This window comes from Canis lupus, chromosome 14 (assembly GCF_003254725.2).
Source record: "Canis lupus dingo isolate Sandy chromosome 14, ASM325472v2, whole genome shotgun sequence".
Taxonomy (NCBI): domain Eukaryota; kingdom Metazoa; phylum Chordata; class Mammalia; order Carnivora; family Canidae; genus Canis; species Canis lupus.
The window spans coordinates 15,714,933-15,729,130 of record NC_064256.1 but is presented as its reverse complement, the minus strand read 5'-3'; the positions used below and the strand labels follow the sequence as shown (position 1 = coordinate 15,729,130).

Sequence of the window (14,198 nt, the reverse complement as noted above, 5' to 3'; positions counted from 1 at the left end):
TCATTTGTAAAGGTCAAGAGAAACACTAAAGAGTACCTGAGAGCTAATGATAAAGGTTATATCCCCTGCAATTAATTTCTTTACTGATAACTGCAGTGCTTGATCTTAATTTTTCTCGAGAGTAGTCTAATCTTACTTTGATTTTTATAACTGAATTTAAGTAAAACTTAAAGGTAAATTCATCTTTAGCTATATACCATTCTCTTAGCATGTGGTGTAATTTTACAGAAAACATTTTAGCTTAGTATTTTAAAAAGCATTGCAAGTTTTGTTGTATCTTACTTTTCCCTCTCACTGAGTCTCCAGGGGACAAATAGGTATTTGCATGGAGTACAAAGGAATATTATATTTCTCCAGGCATTTTTTTTTTCTTTTAAGTATTTGACTTGATGGTTTAGAATCATAGGACTAACACCTGCACTACATTGTAAAAGTAGATCAGCCCCATTCCAGAGATGTGAAGAGGTAGTTGACGTTCTTCTTTAGCCATCACACTCTAATAAGAAATTATTGTGAGTGGAGCAAAAACTATATTCTGAATTTTATTTGAACATTGCTTTGATACTTAGTCTATATTAGAGTATAAATTCAAATTGCTTGCTGTGTTTTAACTTGTGAGGCTTATAAGTATGCCCAGGGGTTATTTAACACAATGCATAAATGAACTATGATTTAAATAAGTGCGCTAAAATGCTTGGTTTTCTATTCTCTACTGGGGAGAGTAAATTGATCACTGGAGAGTACAGTGAGTAGAATATCTACTAGAACCAAGGAATTCTCAAATTCACATTTTAATTGAATAATATCCGAAGATAGTATTCTTCTAAGAAAAGGAGAATTGACTGAAATCTCAATAGTCATGCTGTGAGCATGACTATTTTCCAACTTGATATTCTCTGAACCTACTGAAAGAGGAGATTGAAACTGAAATTTTTTCTTATCAAAGTTACTATTTTTGTACACGAAAGTGCTACTTAATAATAATAATTGGCAAAATAAAGTGTGCCTGGCATAGTACATGTCAGAGACTATGCTGAGAAGTGGGATTTTAAGAAGAAGAATGAAATAATAATCAGGGGTTTGTAATATATGAACTATATACATATATCCTCAGATATGCTTAGAGTAGGATGGTGGGACTACTGAGATAATAGGAGGATATGCTTGTTCAAGAACAGAGGTGATACAGTGGAGGGAATGATTAACTAAGACTCTTTGGGGGTAGAAAGTCCAGAAAAGGGCTTAACAGAAGATATGATGCCCAAGATCATCTGTCGACACTCAGTACCTATTTTCTCCTCTTCAAAGACCCTATATCTTTACAGGAGTTTGAAGGCTAAAAACTATCATGAGGTACTCTAGAGCAAAATTTGCAAAGCAGGGCGGAATAGAGTCATTTTTCCTTCAGCAGTGATGGCAGCTGAGGTAGAAGGATCCTGCAAACATTCTTTTTTCTTACAGTGACAGACTCCTTATTTCACTATCAAGTCATCAACCTTGGCTGTGGGGGCAGCTGTGTCATTGGCAGTACTTGTAGCTTTCTGACCTCTGACTGTCAGCAGCAGCTTCCAAGTTCTGGATTATGCCTGCCATGTTGTGACCTGAAAGCTTATTGGTGGCCCCTGACTTGTGTTCCTCTAGTCCTTTCAACAGTCAGTTGTTGGTATTTCATTCCCTGCATTAAGTGCCTTCCTGTCTGACATATCCAGAGTGGCTTCTACTTCCCACTGTGAACCCTGCCTGATACAAAGGATTTGGAAGGTGAATGGGAGCTCACCAAGTGAACAAAGGAAGAAAGGCTCATCCTACTCTAAGCAAACAGGATGCCGAAAATAATGGAGGAGGGAAGCATGAACAGTATGGTATGTGAATATGAATCAAAGTAAGTCATTACTGCTGGAGTGTGAGGAGGTAGGAGAGATAGAGTTGAGGTTGGTGCATTGAAAAGGAAATAAAAAAAAGTAAGAAGGAAAGAGGTTATGTAATGAGTTGTATGGTTTTCTAAAGCTGGCATTGGGGAGCTGTTGAACTAATTTAACTAGGGAGTGGTTCTGTGAAGGTTATATTTTTAGGTAGCCCATTCTTATGACTCTATGGAGGATGACCGGGAGGAAATTGGTTCAAAAAGTAGAGAAGACCCAGGGAAGCGTACAGAGTAAGAGATTATCAAAGAGAAAATTCTATTCGGGTTTAGATCTTTGAGTTAAATTGCTATTGTTTTTTAATGGAAAATATTCTTAAGAAAATGCATTGTGCTAGTTTTCCATTTTAGAAAGAATTAAATTTCAAAAAAAGAGAAAGAATTAAGGCTTCAGAGAATCATTTTTCTTTTTCATGCTCAGGGTATGTATCCTTCCTTTCTTTGTATCCACAAGAATCTTCAGCCTTATATATTTTAGATTTTTTGGGAGAATATGTCAAGAGGAGAAAGAACTACTGATCTGTGTAGGAAGGGGATATTTTTGTCTTCCCTTGACGTTTGCATCAATTTAAATGGAAATTTCTTTTTAAAGCATAAATACATTTATCCCCAACTTCCTTCTTGTGAGTTATTGTAGCACAGGGTGGGAAGAAGCAAGACAATAACAAAAGAAGTGGGGACGCTGGGAAAGGAGGCATTTGGCAGGAAGAATCCAGGTTGGCACAGTTAGTCCCAGGCACACAAAGCTACTGCTAAGCTGTTGGGGGAAACTGTGAAGGCTGCTTCCTTTGCTCACTCCACATCTTCTCTTCAGTTTTTCCACACAGTAGTCTTGGAAGTGAGCCTCTGATTTCTTCAACCTAGCCCAAGAGAAGCTGAACGAACAACACAGAACACCAGGACACCTAATGTTTGCAAAAAAAGATGTGAAAACTATGGATGTCTTTAAGCAGGCAAACAAAGCGAGGAAACATTTTTCTTTTTATAGAATTAGACTCTGATGTGATTCAAACTTCCAAAAAGGAGGCAGTAGAAACTAGTTTATTTTTGTACGTGCCTTAGTCCACAGTAGCTGCTATAACAAAATTCCAAAGACTAGGTGGCTTGTAAACAACAGAAATGTATTTCTCACAATTGTTGAGAATGGAAGTCTGAGATCAGGGTGACAGCATGGTCGAGTTCTGGTGAGAGCTCTCTTCCAGGCTGCAGACTGCCAACTTTACATTGTATCCTCACATGTACAGAGCAGAGATTAGAAGCTAGTTCTCTTCTGACTCTGCTGAGGGTTTCCCATTCACCGGGGCTTCTTCTTCATCACCTCATCTAATCATAATTACCTCCCCAAAGCCCTACCTCCTAATAACATCACATGGTAGGCAGGGTTTCAACATAAGAATTTTGGAGGGGACACAAATATTCCATCTATAGTAATAGGTCTCTGATGTACCTTTGCCAGAGATGGGGCTTGAAGAAAGGAGAATATTTTTTCTTCTTTATGGGCATGACCTATCCGGCCTTTTGCTCTCTAACAGAATTATTTGCCAATGGACATTTGCCTATAAATGGGCAACTCTACATAGAAACTAAAATATCATACTGATGTATTTTCTAGATAAACTTCATTTATGAATAATCCATGGTTTGTCAATTAAAGACCTCCCCAAAGAATCATTTAAAAAATAAGTGTATTTATGCTATGGAATAAAAATCATTCATAGTTTTCTCCACTACCAACTTAAGCATAAAGGAATATTTAAGAATAATTATTGGATTGTGGGGTTCTGGTCTTAATTTTTTAGTCCCTTCTAACTAAGGCTGGGGAACTCCTTGGCTATATTGGCCCCTTCTGTTATTATTATTTAGCTTTCCTGGCCACCCTTTGTGAGCCCTGTTGGTCTTTGAAAGAATGCTTATTTATGAGATCTTTGGAAATTAGGATCAGAGTTTTTGTTCTCATTCATAAAGTTGAAGGAGGCTCTGTATTTACTTGATGTAGCCTTATTTGACCTGTTTTTGCTGACAACTTCACAATCAATGCATTTTTGGGACTGGAAGTTCTCTGTCTCTTTAATCATGCTTTTTTTTTTTTAAATTTTTTTTTTTTTAATTTTATTTATTTATGATAGTCACATAGAGAGAGAGAGAGGCAGAGACATAGGCAGAGGGAGAAGCAGGCTCCATGCACCGGGAGCCTGACGTGGGATTCGATCCGGGGTCTCCAGGATCGCGCCCTGGGCCAAAGGCAGGCGCCAAACCGCTGCGCCACCCAGGGATCCCCTAATCATGCTTTTTGAGAAATGTCAACTCCTGGAGGAATTATTTCCTTTTTCACACTGGAGCTTGTTGGAAATGTGCTTTTTCCCTCTCTGTTCTGTGACCTCTCAGATCTTCAATGTCCCTGTATTGCTCTTTCATTATCGACAATGGCAAGAGAGATGTAGCTCTTGGGTTTTTAGCTTTATAATTCATATGTCAGATTATCAATAAGTGCTGAGCTATACCAACCTAGGAGGTTCTGTTTAACCACTTTATGGTTACTTTTGTGCAAGCCATAATCCTTTATGCAGACAACTCACTATTTCTAAATCATTGCACTTTACTTCCTCCCTGCTTGATCATACAGTTCCTTCTGCCTAAAATGCCTTTGAACTTCCTTTCTTACTTGTCACACTGCTACCCATCCTTTGAAATCAAGTTAAAAGGGCTCTTTCTCTGTGAGGCCTTTTCCAGTAACTCCAGATTTAAGTGATCCCATCCTCCTTTGAAAACCAGATCTCTTAATTTTCATGTGTTGATGATATTCTAAACTATAATTTTCAATTGCTTGCCTTACGCTGTTATCTCATATAAATATATCTGATTTTGTTTCTAAAAAGATTTGAAGTAGTTACATCTCTTATCCTGTAGACAAGATTCTTATATAAAATTGTGTCAATTATCATAACAGATGAATCCCGACATCAAAACAGTTGAATATAACTGATTTTTTTTCTCACTCTTGATAACACTTCAGTGTGGTCCCTGACAGGTATCCTTCTATATGGTGATGGAGCAGCCAGACTCTTTCCATCTTGGGGTACTGCCGTCTTCAGCATGTGGCTTCCGAGGATGCCATCTAAGGTAAGAGAGCATAGAGAGGCCATATATGCTTCTTAACTAGGTTGGCACAGAAGAGTTCACTTCTCTTCTGTTTACATTCTATAGTCACCTGGCCATAGTTAGATGCTAAGAAATACCAGGAAATAAAACATCTAGCTAGAAGACATTTCCCTAGACCCTATGGGGCAGGAACACAGATCCTTGGTGAACAAGTAGCTCTGCCACAACGTCTTAGGTCTCTACAGCTCCCTTACCCATGGGAGGTGCTTGATATATGTTTGCAAGAAAGAAAGAAATAAAGAAAGAGAGAGAGAGAGAGAGAGAAAAGAAAGAAAGAAGGAAGAAGAAAGAAGAAAGAAAGAAAGAAAGAAAGAAAGAAAGAAAGAAAGAAAGAAAGAAAGAAACTCAAAAAGGAAGGAAGGGAGGGAATATTGTGTCCCAAGACAAGGGTAAAGACAATTAGAAAATGTGAGCCAGAAGTTACCATGTGTTTTATGGCTACTGGTTGTAATAGTTCACAAACTTAAGGTGGGTAGGAGAGTAGCTGTTTGCCCTAAGGGAAGAATCATCAGTTTGGGATTTATCTATGTTCTTTAATCAGGTCTTGTTCCAAAGGTCACAGATTATTCTACAGAAATAGTGATGAATATTTATGAAAATATATGTTCTTCTTTTTTTTCCTAAGTATATTTTATCATTTCAGTGCTTTAAAAATTATTTATTTGCCCCAAGAACATTCTCGAAGGTGTATTTCCATTTTAGAAAATAATTGTTCTTACTGTTGGACAAACATCCATTTGTTCTAATGATTAAAGAAGTGTTCTATTACCTTGGGAATGACTCCGATTTTTAAGACCCAGGGATAGAATCACATGATTTCTAAGACAATGAAGTGTGTTGGTTTTTTTCCCCCATAGGAAAGATTCATTGGTACTGCTTTTGCTATTTTTTTCCTATCAAGAGACAATAGATAGGGTATCTATTCAAAAGCATATAATGTTATAAAGTGACAAGATGTCAAATGCACAGGCCAAGGGAGACTATCTCTTAATGCAACACATTTTTTGGGAAAATGCTAGCATCTATTAAATTGTACAAGTGAACAAAATTGATAGCTGTTAAAAAAATTAAAGCACCAGCCATGGTCTGTTTAGAGTCAATGGGGAAGACAAAACACTTTAGATCTGAACTTCCACTTCATTTTATATGTGTGTTTACTCAGGAATTGTTATGCCTTATCACTTTTATTGTTCTTTTATCACAGCTGTGTGAAAAATTACAGTTGGAGCAGTGTTCATGTTTTTACGAAAATACATTTTATTTCATGCTACAAAGCAGATCACTACCGTTTGGACTTTTATTATTAGGACTGCACAACTCCCTCCACTTTTGCTGTATTGGTATTTCTATGAAAAAAAAATCTCGTTTTATTTATGTGTTTGTTTTTATTCTGTGATTGCTTTAGCTAAGCAGAGGTGCATCTCAGAAGAACTTGCGCTAAGTTAAAAAATTGGACAAATAAAACCTTAGTACCCAACACTGACTATAAATTCCATGCCACAAACATTGCACCGAAAATGAAGGTAAAGTTCAAAGAGGATTATTTCCACAGAGGTTGATAAGAAGGGACCTTTACATGGTGACTTAACCACTCACATTCTTGAAACTGAGAGTGATATTATGATATTATTTCATTTTTCTGGAGATCAGGTGAACTGTTAGAAAGCATGATCTCAGTGAAAACCTGGCGGAACAGAGCTTCTCCTGGAACCTTGTATAAACTTGAAGGGATGGGGCTTCTAGCTGTGTCAAAAATACAGCTATAGGTCTATATTATTAATATATATCTCTCTCTTGGAGAGAGAACAGAGTTGGCTTCCTCACCCCTGTAGTTGCAGAGGTGTTTGCTCATGCAGGTTAGTTAGCTGGACTGAGGACCACCATCAGTGTGTGGGAATATCACTGTAGCTCGTTTACCCCATTCGGCATGGAGAGGGCTGCTGCTGTTTTCCTTTACCAAGTCCTCCTGCTTGCCACCGTGCTGGGAAAACAACTGTAATACAACATGTAAACACTTTACAGTTTCATATTTGAAGTTAATTTCTCTTTGCCTTGTGGTAATCCACCAATCTGCAAACATGAACAGGCATGTGCCAGGGGAAAGTGAAAAACCGTGTGTGAGGTACTGAACTGGAAGCTTGCAAGTGTGAACATCACCAGGGAACATGCCCGGGCTGCTTTGCAAAAATGTTAGTTCCTGCTTTACTCTTCAACCAAGTTCCCTAGTGTTTGGAGGCACAGGAACATGGATAAACATATGGAATGGGCAAGGCTTTTTCTGCCACCCCAGTTGTTTAACTTTCTTTGGACTGTCTGAGCGTCAAGTCAGGAATGAGAATGGGAAAAAGGCAGAGCACCGGACCTGGGATTGGGGCTTTCTTGGAATCTGTGATCCCAAGTCACAAAGACTCTAGGTACTGTCGCCCTCACCTAGCACTCCAGATGCCCACCATCAAATCATCAATTTTTTGATACCTCTTTCCTGTCTTAGCTAGTCTACGAGCACCACATCTGATAAATTTCTTGACAGTAGGGGATACTGTCCTGCTACCCTGACTCAGTTAGAAAATGGAGTCAAATTCTAAACCAGAGCTCCTTGGGATTTCCTAGAAGCACTAACTCCAAAGCCAAGGCAGGCACTTAACTCTAAACCATTAGAGATTTTTAAGTTCTCTGCCATATTTATAGGGCATCTATTTCATTATCAAGCATTTCTTGGGCACCAAAACAAATAAGACTGGTCAGTAAGAATATATACCACATATAAGGAATTTTGAGACTCTGTGGTTATTTATAACTATTGTAGTTCCAAGTCCAAAACCATAAACATTTCAGAGCATTCAGGCATAGTCTAATGACTGTGATCAAACAGAACAGTCAGGCTGGGACACTTGCAACACAAATTTGATTGTTCTCTAAGGCCAGAGGAAGTAATACAGCCTAAGGCCATTTAGGAAATCATAGTAGCAGATATAGATAGATAACTGAGGAAATCATCCTAAAGCATGAAATGCCTTGATTTACATAGGAAGAAGGGGAAAAACAAATTCTGCTTGCATTTCCAGCCCAGCTCTCTGGGACTTCCTTGCATCTATGCAGAAAACACATTGCATCTGAGATTTGCTCTGCAGATTAGGGAGGGAAATTATGTACTCTGCCTCGAGGCTGCAAGCTGAACATTACAAATGGATGCATCTGGGCTGTGTTGGAAGAAGATACACTCAAAACTGTCCAAGGAGACAGAGAGAAGCCCATCTGTGTATAAAAGCCAGAATTGGGCGGCTTTTGCTTTTGTTGTAAAAATCCATTCTGTTCAAATCCCAGCTAATGAAAATGTGCATCTGTAAATAAAAAATAAATCAGGGGACTGTATTAATCCTGCAGCTGCTGTCCACTTAACTTTACTTAGAAAAAACAACTCAATTTTCTTGTCTGACTGTTCTTACTATTTAGTAGTGTGATGACAATTTGAGGGGGACAAAATAAGTATTGAAATCTCTTTATGCCTAACAACCTTGGAAATGAAAGAGCTAGGCAGTAGTTGTATGGTCATTCAATTTTGTAACTGCGTGGGTACTTGAGGTCTAGAGTCTGACACTACAAATCCCTTACCTGGCTGGTTAAACTTCTGTTTTATTTGCCCATGTTATTAATTAAATTGTTTCTCTAACCTAGGCCTGGCACTGTGCATGGGTCAGCTGGGCAAAATTCCATGTTTTTTAACTGGAGAAGAATTTAGAAAGAATAAAAATTAACCCAAATTTTTCTCATACTTGCATTCCATGGTGACGAGAATGTTTGACTTTTAAATTGTTAGACTCTTCTTTTCTCTAGGAAGGATCATATACATTAGCTGGAATTATATAAACGTTAATTTACCTCATTGATCACAATCCACTGACTGGAAATGAGGCAAGACCACAATGAAAAAGATAAAATATTTCAGTTCTGATGAAGCAAGAGAAATGGTGCTTTCTTTAAAAGATCATCTCTCCTAGAGGTTTAGAAATTTTAAAGATCCTGGCATATAGGCCATTACAAGTATCACCATGGGATGAGGGCAGAGATAGATACAGCTTAGGATGTACAGATAGGATGTGTGGCTAGAGCACAGTAAAAGTGACGTTGAAGGTTTGTTCTTTGTATTTATATGTCTCATTCTGCTTTTTGTTTGTTTGTTTATGCATTTGTTTTGTTTTTTAGATTCCATACGAGTGAAATCATATGATATTTATATTTCTCAGTCTGACTTATTTCACTTAGCATAATACCTTCTAGGTCCATCGATGTTGTCACAACTAGAAAAAAAAAATCATCCTTTTTATGGCTGCATAATATTCCATTGGATGCATGTATGCATGTGTGTGACACACATGTATATACATGTATATATAAATATGAATATATATATCTCACATCTTCTTTATCCATTTATCTATTGATGGATACTTGGATTACTTCCATATCTTGGTCATTATAAAGACTGCTACAGTAAACTTAGGGTATATATATATATATATTTTTTTTTTTTTTTTTTTTAAGATTTTATTTATTTACTCCTGAGAGACACAGAGAGAGAGAGAGAGGCAGAGGGAGAAGCAGGCTCCATGCAGGGAGCCCGACGTGGGACTCAATCCCAGGATTCCAGGATCACGCCCTGGACTGAAGGCGGCGCTAAACCGCTGAGCCACCTGGGCTGCCCAGGGTATACGTTTTTTTCAAATTATTGTTTTCATCTTCTTGGGTAAATACCCAGTAGTGGAATTATCAAATCATATGATATTTATATTTTTAACTTTTTGAGGAAACTTATTTCTACCTTGGCTTCCCCAGTTTACATTCCCACCAACAGTGGATAAGGAAGGGTTCCTTCTTAACCACATCTTTGTCAACACTTGCTTTTTCTTATCTTTTTGATTAGGTGACAGATGGTGGCTACCCTTGTGGTGAGCATAGCATAATACACAGAGAAGAAAAATTGAATCACTTTGTTGTATACCTGAAACTAATGTAACATTATATGTCAACTACACTTAAATTTAAAAAAGTGACATTGAGATGCCTAGGTGGCTCAACGGTTGAGCATCTGCTTTCAGCTTGGGGTGTGATCCCGGTCTAGGGATCGAGTCCCACATTGAGCTCCCTGCAGGGCACCTGCTTCTCCCTCTGCCCATGTGTCTGCCTCTCTCTGTGTATCTCTCATGAATAAATAAATGAAATCTTAAAAATGTAACATTGTAGGAACAGTTTTATAGATAATTTCTCAAATCAAGAACAGAGTGTCTAATATAGAGCTAAAGAGATTATATCTTTGAAATACAGCAAAAATAAATGAAATTGTAGAGTTACTGAGCAACTTTTTGTTTGTTTGGATTTTGGCAATTTACTTATATATTAGTCTTACCATGTATTAATAATACTGTCTCTCTTAATAGGGAGGATTCTACTTGTTAACTTTTAGAGGCAGATCCCAGTGGTAAATATTGACTATATCTTCTAATTTTTCAAGAGATAGACTTATTTATCCACATTTGGTTTTGATTGATACTTGCCAAATGCATCAAAGTGGAAGACTTTAAGCTCAATAAACAGTTCATGGCACTGAGGCAATATTTTCATTTACTTGTCTTTTAACATTTTCAAAATAGTCTCTTGTTGTAATGGCTCTTAAGGCACCTGGGTGGCTCTGTTGATTGAGCATCTGACTCTTTGATTTCAGCTCAGGTCATAATCTCATCATGAGATGAAGCCCAACTTGGGCTCTGTGCTCAGCAGGGAGTCTGCTTGAAATTTTCTCCCTCTCTCCCTCTGCCCCTTCCCTCTCTCTTCTTTCTGTGTTCTCTCTCTCTCTCTTTCAAATAAATAAACAAATCTTTAAAAAATGGCTCTTACAAGTGGCAATCCTCCCGGTTTGTAATCACTATGACTTGATGAGTTTGTTCTGGTGAAATTTTATGGTGGCTGGAGAAAAATCAGGTTTCTTTTAGTATCTCTTCTCTTAATTTCTTTACTTACAATTTTCAATTTCCCTAGAGATTTTTTAGAAAGAAAGTACATTCCCTTCCCTGTGCAAAATTGCTGTCTTGTTCCTTGATATCTCATTTTTCATGGTGACCACAGCTGAAATATTTTTTCTTCTTTGTTAAACCTGGTTGTCTCCACTGTGCCCATTGCTTTGTGAAACAATGAGATTGATGGCAGTATTTTGCATTCACCTGACTGTTCCTACCAATCTCTACCAATCCATTTTCATTTTAATGCTTTTCATGAAAGGCAAGCAGAGGAAATCAAATAAACTTGCATAATTCTGTTTTGAAATTCAGCTTATTATTCTCAGTTTGAAGGGTGGCAGCTAGACAACACAGAGGCAGCTGGATGAGGTCCAGGGTTTGCTGGGCGCTGGTGAATTTTAAGGTATGGTTAATACTTTTCGATGGTCTCTTCCTAGATTTTATTTAATAATGATAATTAAATTTTAGCTAAGTACCTTGGACGATTGGCTTTGTTATTTTTCCTCATAAGAAAAAAAACAAATGGTGTAGAATGGACTTGTGATTAATTGTATTATTTTCTCTTCAAAGATGGGAAAATAGTCTCATGTAAACATTCTTTTCCTCGCCATGCTACATTACTAAAATGCTGATGTTGGGCATTTGTAGTTGACTTAGGTATTGAGCACAAAAATTGTGCTGGGTTCTTTATGAATAAGCAGCATGATCCCTGTTGATCATCTAAGTGTTTATCTTTCCTACTAATTAGAAGGCTCATTTTATACCCACTTTTATACACTAAATTGGGAGCTCTCAACACAGGACTGTTTTCAGAATCCTTGGAAAATAGCGCCTGCAGTGAAGCTTAGGTGCTAATGCTTTATTGGTCCAATCCAGGGCAATGGAGTGACAGAAAAGAGAAGTTAGGTGAAGAAGGAGGAAAACAAATAAAAGTGATGCATTAGTGAGCTATCCTTTGTTTTACAGAAAGCCACAGGTGGTCTTAGAGCCACACAAGAGGCCTCCTGTCAGGATGTTCAGAAGTACTTTACCCTCAAAAGGTCCACTATAGTAAAGCTAATTGTAGCAAAGCAAATTTATCTACTGGCTTTCGCCCATCTCTTTTCTTTCCCTGGTTAAAGTAAACTCTATGGGGTGTTGACAGAGCTATATTTTTGGGTTTGTCACTAGATTGTGCAGCTAAGGAATCCAAATCCTATGTCCTGTAACTGGATACTTCATCTGAGTCAAAAGTGATTTGAAGGGACAGAGGTTACAGTCTTTGCCAGCTGCTGACAGCTGAATCACACAGCTCTGGGTCTTTGAATTGGTGTACAAGGTGATGATGGTACAACAGGCTGAAGACCCAGGAGGTGGGTGACATGGAGAGAACCTGAGGATATGTATGTGATATATTTAATATGAGTATATTACATCATGAACTAGAGGGTATTATGCTAAGCGAAATAAGTCAGTCAGAGAAAGACAATTATCATATGATCTCATTCATATGTGGAATTTAAGATAAAAGAGAGGATCATAGAGGAGGAGAGGAAAAAATAATACAAGAAGAAATCAGAGAGGGAGACAAATCATAAGGGGCTCTTAATCATTGGAAATAAACTGAGGGTCTCTGGAGGGGAGGAGTAGGAAGGTGAAGTGACTGGGTGATGGACATTAAGGAGGGCTCGTGATGTAATGAGCACTGGCTGTTATATAAGACTGATGAATCACTGACCTCTACCTCTGAATCCAATAGTACATTATATATTAATTGAATTTAAATAAAAAATTAAAAAAATATTGTGGGAAATAAACTAGATAGAGAAACATATAATGTAAAACATGTATTTACATTCAACAAATTCCTAAAAGATAAAAACTGCTATTTTGGAGGAAAAAAAAGAAAAAAAATAAGTGTGTTCCATCCTTATGTGTGATTCTTTGCTATAAGCCCTGAAGAGAAGTTATTACTGCCTTCTACTACTGCTTACTTTGTATATTCATGTCTCCCTCAGCTTTCTTATTTACTTATTTATTTTTAATTTTTTTGTGTATTTTAGTTTTTCTAGGGTGGGCTAATACGTCCTTTTCTTCTTCTGTTTTTTTTTTCTTTTTCTTTTCAGAAACAGAGAGTGCACTATGCCATAGCATGAAGAAAGTAATTGCTTGATTGAAAAAGTACCAAGTTGAGAGATACTATTCAATAATGTACAATGTCATTTTCAACAATGAAGGCAAGTGAAGTGAAGATATAGATGATTGTGTTACATTGATTTGTAATCTGGCATTGAGTATAAATGTTAATAATTTGATCATTCACAATTAATAAATGTGCTTTGAGATGGTCTAAACAAAAGAGTTAGAAAAATGATGAGCAATATTATGGGAATTTAGTCATTAGTGATATACCAAGACCCAAATTCTTGTAAAGGAAAAGATAAGATGATTTAGATGACTTGCTCCTGATACCATGACTGTATTGAATACTGAGGTCTGAACTGACCATGGAGTAAGATTTTGACTAATCTTACTAAATTACATATTCTGGGTACAAAGCCCAGTTCTACTTTCTAGTTTTGTGACTTTGAGGAGTTATTCATCCTCTTCAAGACTTTAGTTTCCTCATATGTAAAATGGCAATAATATTAGCATTTCACTGTGCTCCATAAAACCAATAGGTTTTTTTTTCTTTTTTTCCTATTGTTATTATATAAAGGAAATAAATGTAGTGACTTGGGCACATAATATCTTAGTACAGACTTTTCAATATTTGAAATGTAAGTGGCTCTCAGACTCTTTCCCTATGAAACCCTGAAGGTACCACAATGCCTTTTTCCTATTCCATCTTTTCCACTCTACTAAGAATTGCAATTTGCAAATAATAGTGTTCAAATCACTCTTTGAACTGTATCTCACTTCATTTTTCATGTAGTTTGCTGCCCACTATCTGCAAACAATTCAGATTTTCATTGTTTCTTCAGATGGGATTCTCTTATAATGCTACTATCAGTCTCCTTTGGGTCCATGATTTCCATGTTAAGAAGCATTCTACTAAATATTTCAGTCAAGCAGTTGACAGAGATTTATCGAGCAACTTTATAGCACATGTTAGGTGTGATATAAAG

The 14,198-nt window shown here is 37.2% G+C and overlaps 1 long non-coding RNA gene across 1 annotated transcript in view; it reads left to right on the top strand.

The window, feature by feature from the left end:
• Positions 1-13,729, top strand: part of LOC112674973 (uncharacterized) — a 48,833-nt gene extending 35,104 nt beyond the window's left edge. Inside the window, exons 3-4 of the long non-coding RNA XR_003145687.3 lie at positions 4,950-5,041; positions 13,197-13,729. This is a non-coding gene — a long non-coding RNA (uncharacterized LOC112674973). The remainder of the gene's footprint in view (positions 1-4,949; positions 5,042-13,196) is intronic.
• Positions 13,730-14,198: the final 469 nt, after the last annotated feature.